This window comes from Alexandromys fortis, unplaced genomic scaffold (genome assembly GCF_014885135.2).
Source record: "Alexandromys fortis isolate MF-2015 unplaced genomic scaffold, M_Fortis_MF-2015_v1.1 scaffold_397, whole genome shotgun sequence".
Classification (NCBI taxonomy): domain Eukaryota; kingdom Metazoa; phylum Chordata; class Mammalia; order Rodentia; family Cricetidae; genus Alexandromys; species Alexandromys fortis.
Genome location: NW_026068336.1, coordinates 263,742 through 278,932, shown reverse-complemented (window position 1 = coordinate 278,932; position 15,191 = coordinate 263,742). Strand labels below are relative to the sequence as shown.

Below are 15,191 nucleotides of genomic sequence, written 5' to 3'. Positions count from 1 at the left end.
ATCCTAGAGTAAACTAGTGTGTGTAAGTGTGTAAGGCTGAGGCTCACACAAATCCTAGAGTAAACTAGTGTAAGTGTGTAATGCTGGGGCTCACACAAATCCTAGAGTATAATAGTGTGTGTAAGTGTGTAAGGCTGAGGCTCACACAAATCCTAGAGTAAACTAGTGTGTGTAAGTGTGTAATGCTCGGGCTCAAACCCAAATCCTAAAGTAAACTAGTGTGTGTAAGTGTGTAAGGCTGAGGCTAACACAAATCCTAGAGTAAACTAGGCAAACACTGTACAACTGAGTTACAACCCCAGTTCGGAAGATATTTTTTAAAGATTTCTTTTTACTTATGTGTATATTTTTGAATCTGTATGCCTCATGTGTGCAGAGGCCAGAAAAGGGCATCAGATCACCTATCACTGGAGTTACAATGGGTTGTGAGACCTGGAATGTGGTACTGGGAACAGACCTGTGTCTTCTGCAGAGTAGTAAACTCTCTCGGCATCGGAGCACCTTTCCAGCTCCGATTTTGAACAGTTTTACGTTGAGAAGATTTTCAAATGAGTATCTAGGTGTGGAGAGATGGCAGCAGTTCAGAGCACATATAGTCTTGTTCTTGTAGATAAACTGAGTTTGGTTCCTGGTATCCCCATAGGTGGCTCAGAACTGTCTTTAACTCCTGTTTTTGGGGGTTTCCAGGCCTCTGGCCTCTGAGGGCACCTGCAATCATGCACACATTCCCTCACGCAGACATAAACACATAACTAAAAATAAATTTCAAAGAATACATCAATGCTAAATGTAGTGGTATAAACCTATAATCCCAACACTCAGAAGGTGAAAGCTGGAGTATCAAGAGTTCACGGTTGCCCTCGGGTATGTTGTAAGTTCCAGACCAATTTATGTAAAAAGAAAAAAACAAAATAAACAAGCAAACAAAAAACCAAAATTATATAACATACACATATACACATGTATGATGATTTATTCAAAGACAAAAAAAATTATTACATGTTTAGACAAATTACATCTGTAGCACAATAGATCACTGGTCTAGCATGTGGGAGTCCTTGTGTTTGATCCAGCAAGTACTACAAATTTTTGTGGAAAATAAATATATTTTGGACCCAACTATAAGGTCCTTGTGGTGGTTTCAAAGAAAATAGTCCCCAAAGGGAGTGCCACTGATGGGAGGTGTGGTGATATGGGATTCCCCTCTGTATGCTGTGAATACCATTGGTTAATAAAAAAAATTGTCTTGATCCCGTGATAGGGTAGAATAGAGCTAGGTAGAGAAAACTAAACTGAATGCTGGGAGAAAGGAGGTGGAGTCAGTGAGATGCCATGTAGCCCCACCGGCGACAGACATGCTGAAACTTTGCCAGTAAGCCACAGCCACTTGGTGATACACAGATTAATAGAAATGGGTTAAATTAATATATAAGAGTTAGCCAATAAGAAGCTAGAGCTAATGGGCCAAGCAGTGATTTAATTAATACAGTTTCTGTGTGGTTATTTTGGGAGTCTGGGTGGCCGGGAAAATGAACAAACGAACTCCTACAACAATGTGGCCTTGTTAGAGAAAGTGTGTCTATGTGGAGGTAGACTTTTAGGTCTTCTGTGATCATAGCATAGGTCAGGCCTTAATTGTAGCACATGGTAGAAACACACTCGCAATTAAAACACTCATACACAGGGAAAAATTAAATCTTATATTTTAAAGACTTTTGGCTCAACTTTTGAGTATATATTGAGACATGGAGAGGCCAGGTGAAAAGCACAGAGTATGCATCTAAAACAGATTAATAAGGAACTAGCCCTTGATCTTCTCTGTGGAATCTGGCCAGTGATCCTCTGGCAGTGTCCTTCAGGTTCTGTTGATCTGTTTCCTTGACAAGCTACAATTATGGAATCTGATAATATTCCATATCAAAATGACATATTCTTTTTGTCAATTCATTTCTCTACAGGTGTAGCGAGCTGCGTGGTGTCACACCTGATGGAGATGTATAATCAACTCCTGAGATGGCTAAGGCCTGACCTATGCTATGATCACGCAATGATTATCAGGTGCTTGCATATGCGTGGGCCTATGGGCAGTGCCCACCTGGCAATCTGGGATTGGCAGCCCATGCCTACTTAAGGGCTGAGAGAGGTTTGCCCGGGGAGAGAGGGTAGAAAGAGAGAGGTTTGCAAAAAGAGGAGAGAGGAAAAGGGAAGGAAAGAGAGAGGAAGAAAGAGAGAAAGTGAATAAAGTCCTGGAATAAACTGCAGTTAGAAGAGCTCTGGTGGTCGCGTCATTCCTTGGTGGACGAGGTAGAGACGCAACATACAGGCTACCTCTTTTTTTCTATTTTTATTTTTTTTAATTTTTTATTTTTTTATAAATGTCAGTAGTGGAACGATCCACCCTTTCTTGTAAAGGATGAACAGAAAGCTACTATATTTCTCTAGGACATTTATAAACAGACTACCTCTTCAAATCACCTAAAGTTGCATTTATAACAAGAATTTATCAGGATAGGTAGTGGTGGCACATGTCTTTAATCTCAGCACTCAGGAGGCAGAGGCAGGTGGATCTCTGAGTTTGAGGCCAACCTGGTTTACAGAGCAACTTCCCATACAGCTAGGGCTACAACATAGAAACTTTCTCTCAAATAACAAAAATCGAAAGTAGCATTCAGATATTCAGAGTTATAGCAGCATTTGTCTTAACACTATAAAGTCACAGTGTTTTCTGTTTAACTTTTTAAAATTTATGTATGTATGTGTTTGTCATGTGTATGCCATGTGTGTGACCACAGAAGCCAGAAAAGGTGACTTAAAGTCAGCTATCAGCTGCCCGCTCTGAGTACTGGAACCTGAACTTGGATTCTGGAAGAGCAGTAAGTGCTCTTAACTGCTGAGTCATCTCTTCACCCTCACTTTAACTATTTCTAAAGTTCTTTAATTTATTTTTCACTACTTTGTGATCCAAACCCAGATGACCACTTAGTGATAAACTGTAGGGATCTAAGAAACAGAGAGTTAAGTACAGAATATTTCAAGAAAAGACTGAGAAATATGCCATGTGATAAGACCTTGAAGTTGGAAAAACCTGAATTATAGGTGGAATGAACTTTAAATCACCATCCTGTTTTGTAACTGGAGGTTTCTCATCCCACCTGGTCCCACAGCAGCTTCTAAAATAACCACTCAGATGCTTAATATTAATTACATACTGTTTGGCCTATTTGCTCAGGCTTATTATTAACTAGCTCTTACAACTTAGATTAGAATTGACTTAGAAATGAGTTACATTTCTATTAGTTTATACTTTACCTCATATCTTACTTCTCTAGCGGCAGCTGCTTGTGTCTTCCCTACTATGCTTTCTTTCCTTCACTGATTTTTCAGCATTTATCCTGATATCAGACTCTGGGGTTTTATTTTTAAGACCAATTAGAATTTACACTATACCTGATTCTGAAGCTCTGCGCTCCTTCCTGGTCCTGGGGGATGAAGACAGAAAGATAACAGCCAGCATTCACTGAAGGAATCAGTGAGCCCCAGATTCATGGAAAGATCTCATCTCGGAGAGACCAGGTGGAGGCTAGAGAGATGGCTCAGTGGTTAAGAGTGCTTGTTACTGTTGCAGAAACCAAGATTTGGTTCCCAGCAACCATATAACGGCTCAGTCTTCTCCTACTCCAGTTCCAGAGAATCCTGACTCCCTCTTGTGTCCTCTTGGGGCACTGCATGCACACGGTGTAGAGACACACATGCAGGCAAAACAAACACATAAAATAAAAATAATAACGGGGCTGGAGAAATGGCTCAGCGGTTAAGAGCACTGACTGTTCTTCCAGAGGACCCAGGTTCAATTCCCAGCACCCACATGGCAGCTCACAACTGTCTGAAAATCCATTTACAGGGGATCTGACACCTTCACACCAATGCACATAAAATAAAGATAAATAAATCATAAAAAAAATCAGGTGTTGTGGTACCACACCTTTAGACCCAGTACTTGGGAGGCAGAGGCAGGGGGATCTATGTGAGTTCCAGGACAGCGGGTCTGTTACACAGAGAAACCCTGTCTAGAAAAACCATAACAACAACAATGTCTTTTAAAGCTCAGATAGAAGCTACCAGCCATTAACATCTGGGCTACGCCCACATGTATGCGTGCACACACATACACACACTGCAGCACGTGCACTATGTGGCCGGTATCTTCACTCTAATTTGGTTATGAGACAACCATTCATCACTGCTTTGACAAGCTGAAGAAATAAGCTGGGGGAGAGAGATGCTCAGCATTCATCAAAGGAAACAACATTATTCTAGCAGCACCCATTCCTTTTTTAAAAAGGTTTACATATTAATTATGTATACAGCATCTGCCAACATGTATCCTGCAGGCCAGAAGAGGGCGCCAGATCTCATTACAGATGGTTGTGAGCCACCATGTGGTTGCCAGGAATTGAATTTAGGACCTCTGGAAGAACAGTCAGTGCTCTTAACCCCTGAGCCCCACAGCATCCATTCTTGTTTAAGCCTTCCAATGTTATAAATTTGTGACCCCTGAGCCATCTCTCAGCCCCACAACATCCATTCTTGTCTTAGCCTTCCAATGTTATAGATTTGTGGTTACATGATACACTTATGCTCATAACTGATGTGTCTGAAGAGTTGGTGTTGAATTTATATCAGCAGAACAGAAAACATATTGTGTTTACATGTCAATGGAATAACCTTCTTTCGTTCTACAGAGAACAGGAATCAGAAATCAAACACCCTTGGAGTTCCAAAATCGAGCCTCAAAACATTTTGCAATTTTTTATTTAAATTGCTAAGAGGCTTGGTGCTATTGGCTAATCTGCCTTCTAGTAAATACACTGCGTCTTGGTTGGGTTTCTGTTGCTGTGATGAAACACCATGACCAAAAGCAACGTGGGGAGGAAAGGGTTTCAACTCCCAGTACCACATCACAGCCATCACTGAGTGAAGTCAGGGTGGGAACCCAAGCAGGAACTTGGAGGCAGGAACTGCAGCAGAACCTCTAAAGGAACGCTGCTTACTGACTTGCTAGTTCCTGGCTTGGTCAGCCTGCTTCCTATACAACTCTGGATCACCTTCCCTGGGGTGGCACCAACCCAAGTGGGCAGGGTCTTCCCACATCAACCACTGGTCAAGAAAAATGCCCCCATAGGCTTGGCAAATGACTCTAGCTGGTGTCGAGTTGACAAAAATACTAGCCAGCACACAGTTCTTATTATAGCACCTACATAAATAGAACAGTCACTGGACAGTGGATCAGCTAATAGCTCTAACAGAAGTTGACTTTTCTTCCATAAACCCCAAAAATATATTTCCCACAAAGCTCAGTGTTGTTGTATATACAGTTCTCTTACATTTTTTGTTCAGTTAAACATAGCTACATTCTTTTTTTCCCCTCTGTGTAACAGCCCTAGCTATCCTGGAACTCATTCTGTAGACCAGACTGGCCTCAAACTCACAGAGATCCGCTGCCTCTGCCTCCCGAGCGCTGAAATTAAAGCCTGTGCCACCATCACCCAGCATAGCTACATTCTCATATTAGCTTCTCTGTTCAATCTGTTTTGAAATGTTAAAGGATAGGAGGGAAATATGGCCATACACATATTTAACTGGACAAGAGGAAAAATCAATTTAATAGCCTTTTTAAAAATCATTCTAGGGGCTGGAGAGATGGCTCAGAGGTTAAGAGCACTGCCTGCTCTTCCAAAGGTCCTAAGTTCAATTCCCAGCAACCACATGGTGGCTCACAACCATCTGTAATGAGGTCTGGTGCCCTCTTCTGGCCTGCAGGCAGACATGCAGGGAGAACACTGTATACTTAATAAATAAATATTTTAAAAAATCATTCTAGACTCTTCTCTGGTACCACACATATCCATACTGTACAGGTGGTTTTATTTATTATGATATATTTGGGGGTGCTTGTCTGTGTGTGTGAGTTGAGAGCACTTGTTGGGGTCAGAGAACTACCTTAAGGTGCTGGTCTCCACCTTCCATCCATAGGTCTCTCTGCTGCAGCGAAAGTCGGGCTCTCTGGTTTGCAAGCATCCTGAGAGTCTCCTGTCTCTTTCCCATCTCCTCTGAGAGTGTGCTGGGGTCACAGACGCTTGCTCCTTTCCATTCAGCTTTTTTTGATTCCATGGAGCTCAGCTCAAATCATCAGGCTTACACAGCAAGTGATCTTACCTAGACAGCTAATATTATTTATATTTATTTATTTATTTATTTATTTATTTATTTATTCACAGACCAAGCCTTGACCTTTATTTAAAAAAAGCCGCACGTTTATTTCGCTTTCTGACTCTGCGCTTGTGCCTTCAACACTTTCACAACAATTTTCTGCTCCTCAATAAGGAAAGCCCGCTTGATCCTGTCATGGACACACTCGGCACACATGGAGCCACCATAGGCCCGGCTGACATGCTTCTTTGTCTTCGACAATCTCATGAGGACTTTCGGTCTCACAGCACGAACCCCTCAGAGTCGGCCTGGCCACATACTGCATGCTGATTCAGGTGCTTTTCCAATCTTCTTGGTGTAAAGGTAAACAATCCTGTTGCCAGGGGTTCGAGACAGCCTAGTTTTGTTGGAGGCTGTGTTGTAGGAGAGCCTACGACGGCATGTCAAACGCTGGACCATCCTGAGTGCCTCTAAGCACCGTCCCCGGAAGAGCAATATTATTTATTTTTAATAGCACTGGAGAATACCGCTTTCTGTGCACTCAGCAAGCACTCTACCACTGAGCTATAGCTTCAGTCCTTTAAAAAAAAAAAATTTATTATGTATAGTGTTCTCCCTGCACATATGCCAGCAAGCCAGAAGAGGGCACCAGATCCCAGTACAGATGGCTGTGAGGCACCACGTGTTGCTGGGAATTGAACTCAGGACCTCTAGAAGAGCAGCCAGTGTTCTTAACCATTAAGCCATCTCTCCAGCCCAATCCCAGTGATTTTTTTTTTTAAGGAGAAATGGGAAACACAAACCAGAAAACTCCTGGGAGCTTGCAGGGCCAGCTCATTAATCTGCCTAAGTAACAGTGAATATCAAGAGACCCTGTCAAATAAGATGGATAGGGGCTGGAGAGATAGCTCAGTGGTTAAGAGCACTGACTGCTCTTCCAGAGGACCTGGTTTCATTTCCCAGCACCCACATGGCAGCTCACACCTGTCTGTAACTCCAGTTCCAAGGAATCTGACACCTTCACACTAATGCACATAAAAAATAAACTTTTTTTTTTTAAAAAATAAGATGGATAATTAGTACCAACATCCAAGATTGTCCTTTGACCTTCATATGCACACCATGGCACACGCGTGAACAGACAAAACTACACACATTGCAATCCAGGGAGCGGGGGATGTAGCTCAGTTGGTAGAATGCCTGCTTAAAATGCATGAAACCCTGGGTTCGGTCCCAAGCACCACATAAAATAAGGTGAGGTGGTACACATTTGTAATCCCAGGAGGTGGAGGCAGGAGAATTAGAAGATCACAATTATCATTACTTAATTGGATTACTTAATGAAATAGCCTGGGATACATAGCACCATTTCGAAAAAAAAAAAAATAAGGGCATAGAAAGATGGCTCCTAGTTAAAGAACACATACTGCTCTTTCAGAAACCCAAAGTTCAATTCCCTGCACCCAAATCGGGCAGTTCACAGCTGCCTGTAACTTCAACTCTGATGCTTTCTGGTCTCCATGGACAACGGCACACATGTGCACACATCTACACACACACACGCACACACACACAAATTAAAAATAAAGGGGACTAGAGAGATAGTTCAGCAGTTAGAGTACTGACTACTCTCCGAGAGGATCAACGTTAACTTCCTAACACATGCTTGGAAGCTCACAACTATCTGTAACTCCAGTTCTAGGGGATCCAAGACCTAGTTCTGGCCTCTGTGAGTACCAGGCTCACAAATATACATTCAGGCAAAACACTCACATACATTTAAAATTTTTAAATAAATAAAAATCAAATAAAATATTTTTTAAAACATCAATAGGGTAGCAGGAGCCATGTCTCATCATTAAGAGAGCTTGCTTTCTGGCACCCATATTGAGTGGTTCATGACCACTGTTGCTCTGGTTCCAGAGTGATCCAATGTGTCTGGCCTCTGAGGGCATCAGACACACACACACACACACACACACACACACACACAATTTATTTATTTATTGGTTTTTCGAGACAGGGTTTCTCTGTGGCTTTGGAGCCTGTCCTGGAACTAGCTCTGTAGACCAGGCTGGTCTCGAACTCACAGAGATCTTCCCTGTCTCTGCCTCCCCAGTGCTGGGATTAAAGGCGTGCGCCACCATCGCCCGGCACACACACATAATTTAAAAGGAGGAAAGAAAGAAAGAAAGAAAGAAAGAAAGAAAGAAAGAAAGAAAGAAAGAAAGAAAGAGGAAGGAAGGAAGGAAGGAAGGAAGGAAGGAAGGAAGGAAGGAAGGAAGGAAGGAAGGAAACAAGCAAGCCAACCAGCCTGGAAGTATGATTTAATAGTTAAGAACATTTACTGCTCTACCAGAAGAGAGTTTGGACCCTAGCACCTGTATCAGTAGCTCACAAGCACCTGCATCTTCAGCGCTAAGGGATCTGATGCCCCCTTCTGGTCTCCAAGAGTACCACACAGGCATGCAAGCAAAATCTCACTAGGCCTGCTTGGAAGTCGCCAGGCTGGCCTTGAAATCACAGTGCTCTCCCTGCATCTGCCTCCCAAGTACTGGGCTTGACCTTAAAATGAATCATTTACAATTTTTAATAAATAAATGTAAAATAAAACAAACAAAAAATTCAAGCCCGGCGTGTTGGTGCATGTCTGTAATCCCAGTACTTGGGAGATGGAAGCAGGAAGGCCATTAGCTGAATAGAAAGTTTGGAGCCAGCCTAGGTTACAAGTGACACTGTCTCCAAAACACAAAGGAACAAACAAAGCATAAAGTGAATAAAGGAGCACAGAAGTAAGTAGCCAGCTGCTGCAAATATGCGACAGTAGGAACGTGGATGGATACTGTTCCAATTTGCTGCCTCTGTCTTCCTGCATCTGTTGCCAGCATCACCAGTGCAAATGTCAACATGGCCGTGTTATTGTAGCTGCTGTCCTTGAAGACCCCAGGAGCTCTGAGCCACACTGAGCAGCACTGCTAGCAGATGTAGACATGAAAGCAGGGGTTATTGGGGCCAGATGTGCTTGGCAGCTGGAAGCACTAGACCAATAGTGTTCCTGCTGTTGGGGACATGTCCACTGCTAGGTTATCCTAACAGGCAAGGCAGGTCACATGGCTTTGGAAACTACAGACCTATAAGAAATGAGTCTCGCAATCACTATCACACTGCGGCCCAGCAGGCAAAACATCTGTACACAGAAAACAAAAAGTAGAAACCTGTGGCCCAGAGGGAGTCAGTGCGGCCTGGAAAGTTTGCATTGACTCTTCTAGGATCATGCACAGTGGTGCTTCTGGGCTGTAGCTCAGCGGTAAAGTACGTGCCTAACGTGCATGAGGCTCTGAGTTTGACCCTCAGAAGTACCCACCCGCCCCAAGTTAATCCCACCATGTTTAACATCCCAGTCTGTTATATACAAGTGGCTCGCTCTCGTAATCCCAGCACTTGGTGGGCTGAGGGTGAGGAGTTCAAGGCCATCCTTGGCTATATATTGAACCGGAGATCAGTTAGACTATGTGAGACTCAGTCTAAAAAACAAAGTGGGGAGGGGAAGAGGGAAGACGGCAGCCATAGAATGGAGGGATGGAGAGTGGGGTTTGAGTAGAAGGGTGTACTTAGCAAGTGTCAAGTCCTGAGTTATCACAGGACTAATAACAATGACAGTAACTGTGGTGGCTTTAGTAAGAATGATCCCCATCCATTTGGACGAGTGGTTCCCAGTTGGTGGACTGCTGGGAAGGATTAGGAGGTGTGTCCCTGTTGGAGGAGGCCAGTTCAAAAGCCCCTCCAGGCCCAGTGTCTCTGCCTGCTACCTGAGGATCAGTTTGTGAAGCTCTCACTGCTTCTCCAGCGCCATGCCGGCCACCAAGCAGACGCCCCACCATGATGACAATGGACCAAGCTGCTGAAGCTGTAAGGCAGCCCCCAGTTAAATGCTTTCCTTTATCGGAGTTGCCATGGTCATGTTGTCTCTTCACAGCATCAGAACACTGACTAAGACGATGACAAAGGCTGGCAGGGTGGCTCAGTGACTGCTGCCAGGCCTAATTGCCTGAGACTGAGACTTGGAACCCACTTGGTAGAAGGAGACAATCAACTTCTGCAAGTTGTCCTCTGACCTCCCCTTGAACACGCGTGTGCGTGTGCACTCTCTCTCTCTCTCTCACACACACACGAAAAAAATTATGGGCTGGAGAGATGGCTCAGTGGTTAAGAGCACTGGCTGTTCTTCCAGAAGTCCTGAGTTCAATTCCTAGCAACCACATGGTGGCTTACAACCACCTGTAATGAGACCTGCTGTCCTCTTCTGGCCTGCAGATGTACATGCAGGCAGACTACTGTATACAAAATAAATAAATAAGTAAAAATGAAAAATTAATGATATGGAAATAATAGGCAACTTCTGTAACCATCTATCTAATAGGAGTGAAGATACGCTATAGAGAGGCCACTTGTGCCCCTGCTTAGGCTGTCAGACTATTGGTTCCAAAGAATTAAACTTTCTCCAGGATTCCTGAGCTAGGGTAAGGGAAAGGCTGAAGTCTGGTGTCAGCGGGGAAGAAGCTGCCTCCCAGGAGAGATTTCACAGAATTCTGACTATCAGATTACTCTGTCGGCCAGGCTAGAGTAGAGGCCCTGAGGGGTCCATGGTTTAGGGAGTGCACACCGGCCAAGCCTGCTCAGTTATGCAAGCCTCTGTCCTCTGTTTGAGTCAATACCCTGAAGGTGGACTTGGGGTCACTTGACCTCTTTATTTGCTCCTCTCTCCAATGTGGACACATCGAATCAATCTCCTCTCTCTGTTTCTATTACTTGTCTCTTTAATTTATGTCTTGGGGTTTGGTGGCCAAATCTAGCTTGTTGGGGCTTTTATAACCCAGGTTTTGACCCTAAGAACTCTAGTGGTACCACTAGAGTAGAAAGTCCTAAATCGTAAATACATCCTATGGGAGCACTGGGGAAAATGAACTAGGAGATTAAGAAAGTTTTCGTCAGTTTGTTTTGAATTTTGGCCTGTGGTGCAGCCCAGCTGCTAGAGGGCTTCCTTAGTGTGCACAGGGCCCATTGATGACATCTAAACACAGATGGGCAATGCACCTGCAATCTCAGGGATGGAGAGATGGAAACTGGCCATCCCTGGGGCTTGTCGGACAGCTAATGTAGTCTAATTGGTGAATTCTAGGCCTGTGAGAGACCTTGTCTTTAACCAAAAAAAAAAAAAAAAAAAAAAAGTGGCTGTTGCCTGAGAGAAATCAGGCCCATTGTCCTCGGACCTTTGCTCCCAAATGTACCTGCACACACAAGCACACACATGCACACACGGCAGTAGCATTTGAGCTGGCTTTAGTATAAGTACAATTTCAGGTTGGAGAGATGGCTCTTCAGTTGTGAGCAATGAATGCTCTTCCAGACGATCTGAGATCAGTTCCAGCACCCACATGGCAGCTCACAACTGTCGATAGCTCTAGTCCTAGGTGATCCTATGCCCTCTCTGGCCTCTGACTACCACCACAAGGTGTGCAGGCATACATACTGGCAAAACACCAGAGAGAGACAGAAGGGAAAAGGGATTTCAAAGTCAAGGACAACTTCCTTTGAGAAATCGGAAGTTCTGGGTGAGCTCGGTAGGTGGCAACATTCACCTAGAGTCTTCTGGATACAAGAAATACATCTGTCTTAAAAAACAAAATGTCAGGCTGGAGAGATGGGTCAGTGGTTAAGAGCATTGCCTGCTCTTCCAAAGGTCCTGAGTTCAATTCCCAGCATCTGTAATAAGGTCTGGTGCCCTCTTCTGGCCTGCAGGTATACACACAGATAGAATATTGTATACATAAGGGCTTGGCAGTTAAGACACTTTTGACTGTTCTTCCACAGAACCCGCGTTCAACGCCAAGCATACACATGGCATCTCACACCAGTCTGTAACTCCAAGATGTGATATCCTTGCACAGATATATTTGCAGGCAAAACACCAATATGCACATAAAATTTAAAAAATTAAATTATAAAACAAACAAAATACCCCCACCCCCGGCAAACAATTAACAGGTTGCGCTAATTCAACAACCTTTGCCTGGTGACCTGCTTCGGTTCAGGGAGCGGCTAGTTTCAGGTGTACCCCTTCAGGATTCATACAAAGCCTTCAGCGTTACGTCTCATGGAAAAGTCCAAACGCTGGGAGATAAATTTCTTCATGGGTCTTCCCTAATAAAAAAATGTTATTTTGTTTGCATTGTGAAGAAACAAACAAACTACAACAAAACCCCACCTTATTTAGCTCTACCGTTAACATCCAAAACATTGCATGAGTTGCCATAAGGGGAGGCCTTGTCATATAATACTGAGTAAGGCACAGCCCCTGCCATCTGCCAAGGAAAATTAAATCATTTAAACTAACAGTTTTCTTCTTTTTCCAGACAGGGCCTCACTATGCAGCCCAGTCTAGCCTGGTACTCATTTCTCTTTCCACTTGAGGCTCCTGAGAGCTGAGATCACAGGTGTGCGCCACTACCCCTGTGCTAGGTGCTTTTCTCTTTCTAAGTTTGAGATGTGGTCTTTCTGTGTGCGCAGGCTGACTTCAGCTTCCCAAGTAGCTGGGATGACAGGTGCCATGCCACTACCCACGTCTAGCAATTAAGTTTTTTTTTTTTTTTTTTAAGTGGAGTTAGGAGGTTCCAAGAGGCCTGCACTCAGGCCTGCTGAAGGTTAAACCACAGAATGTTCTGATAGGCTTGGGTAAACAATTGAAGTCAGTATCTGCTGGCCTTCGACATTTCTCAGCAGGAGTACCCTCAATAATTAACAAGGAGGCTTACAATCTAGGATGTCTGCCCAACCAATGGCTGCCTCCCAAAGCCACTCTGGAAATCCCCAGTAGAAAGAGAAACCAAAGGAGCCCCTGCCTTTGCCTCCTGCAAGGTTTTAGGGTGCTCCAGTCCAGTCTGTCCAAACAGCTCCTAGATAAATGCTCCCCGACCTTAGTTTGATGGATTTTGTGTTTGTCTGTTTTGGTTTGGTTTCTGAGATGATCTCAGTATGTAGCCTTGGCTGGCCAAGAGCTTACTATGTAGACCAGGACCTCAAATTCAGATATTCATTCTTAAATTTTGTTAAGTAGTGCTGCGTTTCATAATTTAAATATAAATTGGGCGTGGTGCCCCATGCTGGTAAACCCAGGATTGGCAAGGTTGAGGCAGGCGGATTATCATAAATTCGAGGCTAAGATTATATAACAAAAATACAGTTTCAACGATAAATGAAAAATGTACGTCTCGGAGAGGCAGAATGTGTTTGCAGCTACAAGCGCGCATGGGAAAAGGATAAACATGGGGGAGAAAGACGCATTTCAGTTCTGCTGGGAATTCCAGAAATAAGGAAATATGAGAAGAATTTTCCCAAGCCCAAGGAATGAAGAAGCCCTTCGGCAAGAAAGGGTGTTGGAGGACCGGCATGGGTAGGGCTGAGAAGGCTGTCTCCTGAAAGATTGGGAAAGTGGACGGACTCCTGGAATGCTTGCCCGGAAGTCTGCCTTGAACCGGGAGGCAAGGTGAATTCACTCAGGTTTGTTTGGGGAACCCTGCGAGTAGTCGCTAAAGGATGGTTGGGACCGAAAGGTAAGTTTGGAAACGGATGGAGTTGTCTAGAGCAGAGACCAGTGGACGCCCCCTGGGAAGCTGGGGTTGGTGAAGAGAGTGAACATGTAAATGACCAAGAAGTAATGACAGTATGGAGCCACCCCAGTGTGGTGCTGGGATCAGACCCAGGGCTTGGCCTGGCTAGAAAAACAGTCACAAAGCAATGCCCAAGCCTTTGCTTTATGCTTGCTTCATTTTGTAGTTCATTGCACACACTGCAGCCCAGGCTAGCTCTCCTGCAGTGTGTGTCACTGTGCCTGGATCACCATGTCTGGATCACCATACCTGGAATCACCACGCCTGGATCACCATGCCTGGAATCAGCCTTCTTGATTTTATTTTGTTTGAATTTCTTCTCAAGACAGTTTTGTTTTTAAATAACAAACAAAACCCAAGGCTGTTCTACAGAACAGCCCTTCAAAGGAGGCATGTAAAGTACGAAAGTGGCCCTGAATGCGGCAGAACCACCACACATTTCCCCCGGACAACAGGCCTTCCTGCTTCTGCAATCACGTGGGGCATTTAACTCGTCAGCCAAAGGAAACTGGCTATCCCCAAACCCGGCATCTAGACTGAGACAAGACTCTCTCACGTGTTAGCCAGGTCTAGCTTGGAACTCACTATGTAGCTCAGACTGGCCTCAACTTAAAGTGATCCCCTACCCCTGTTGCTCAACTGCCAGAACTCCATGCACGGACAATCATACCCAGCTTTTGTTTGTTTCAAAGATGAGGTCTTCATATGTAACCCAGCCAGCCTAGCACTAGTTGCTTTTTCAGGCTGTAATATTCCTCTTCCCTATTTTCTCATTTTCTCCCCTTTCTCTCACTTGCGTTTTTCTTAGTTGCCCTGTTTTGTTTTTAGACAGATTCTAGCTATAGCTATATAGCCAAAGCCGGACTTGAACTCCTGGTCCTTTTGCCTCCGACACTCAAATACTAAGTACAGGAATGCCTGACTTTTTTTTGTTTTATTGTTTTTGCTTTGAGGCTCTGTTAGCCTAGGCTGGCCTCAGACTCACAGTAATCCATCCTCCTGCTTGGCCTTCACAGGCTGGAATTAGAGGAGTGAGCCACATACCTAGCATCAAAAGTGATTTTGTAAGTAGCCTTCATTCTCATTCCTATCTGCAGAACCAGAAACTGGAAGCTCCAAAGGGCTTATCTGAGGTTACCCCAGCTGAATCAGTAGCACAGCAGAAGATCTAAGACAGAGACCATCCTTAAAACACTGCCATGGCTTCTCTAGCCTCAACCTATGACCTGCTGTCCTTATTCCTTACAAAGTTACGGTCAGTCACTGAGAGCGAGTCCCCCCCCCCCATCAGTCACTGAGGGTTAGGTCCCCCCC

The 15,191-nt window shown here is 44.2% G+C and overlaps 1 non-coding gene and 1 pseudogene across 1 annotated transcript; both read right to left on the bottom strand.

Moving 5' to 3' along the window:
• Positions 1-2,373: 2,373 nt before the first annotated feature.
• Positions 2,374-2,477, bottom strand: LOC126495281 (small Cajal body-specific RNA 24). The gene has a single exon (XR_007590128.1). It is a non-coding gene; the product is annotated as a small Cajal body-specific RNA 24 (non-coding RNA).
• Positions 2,478-6,306: 3,829 nt separating this feature from the next.
• LOC126495276 (60S ribosomal protein L34-like) lies at positions 6,307-6,757 on the bottom strand (annotated as a pseudogene).
• Between the last annotated feature and the right edge of the window lie 8,434 nt (positions 6,758-15,191).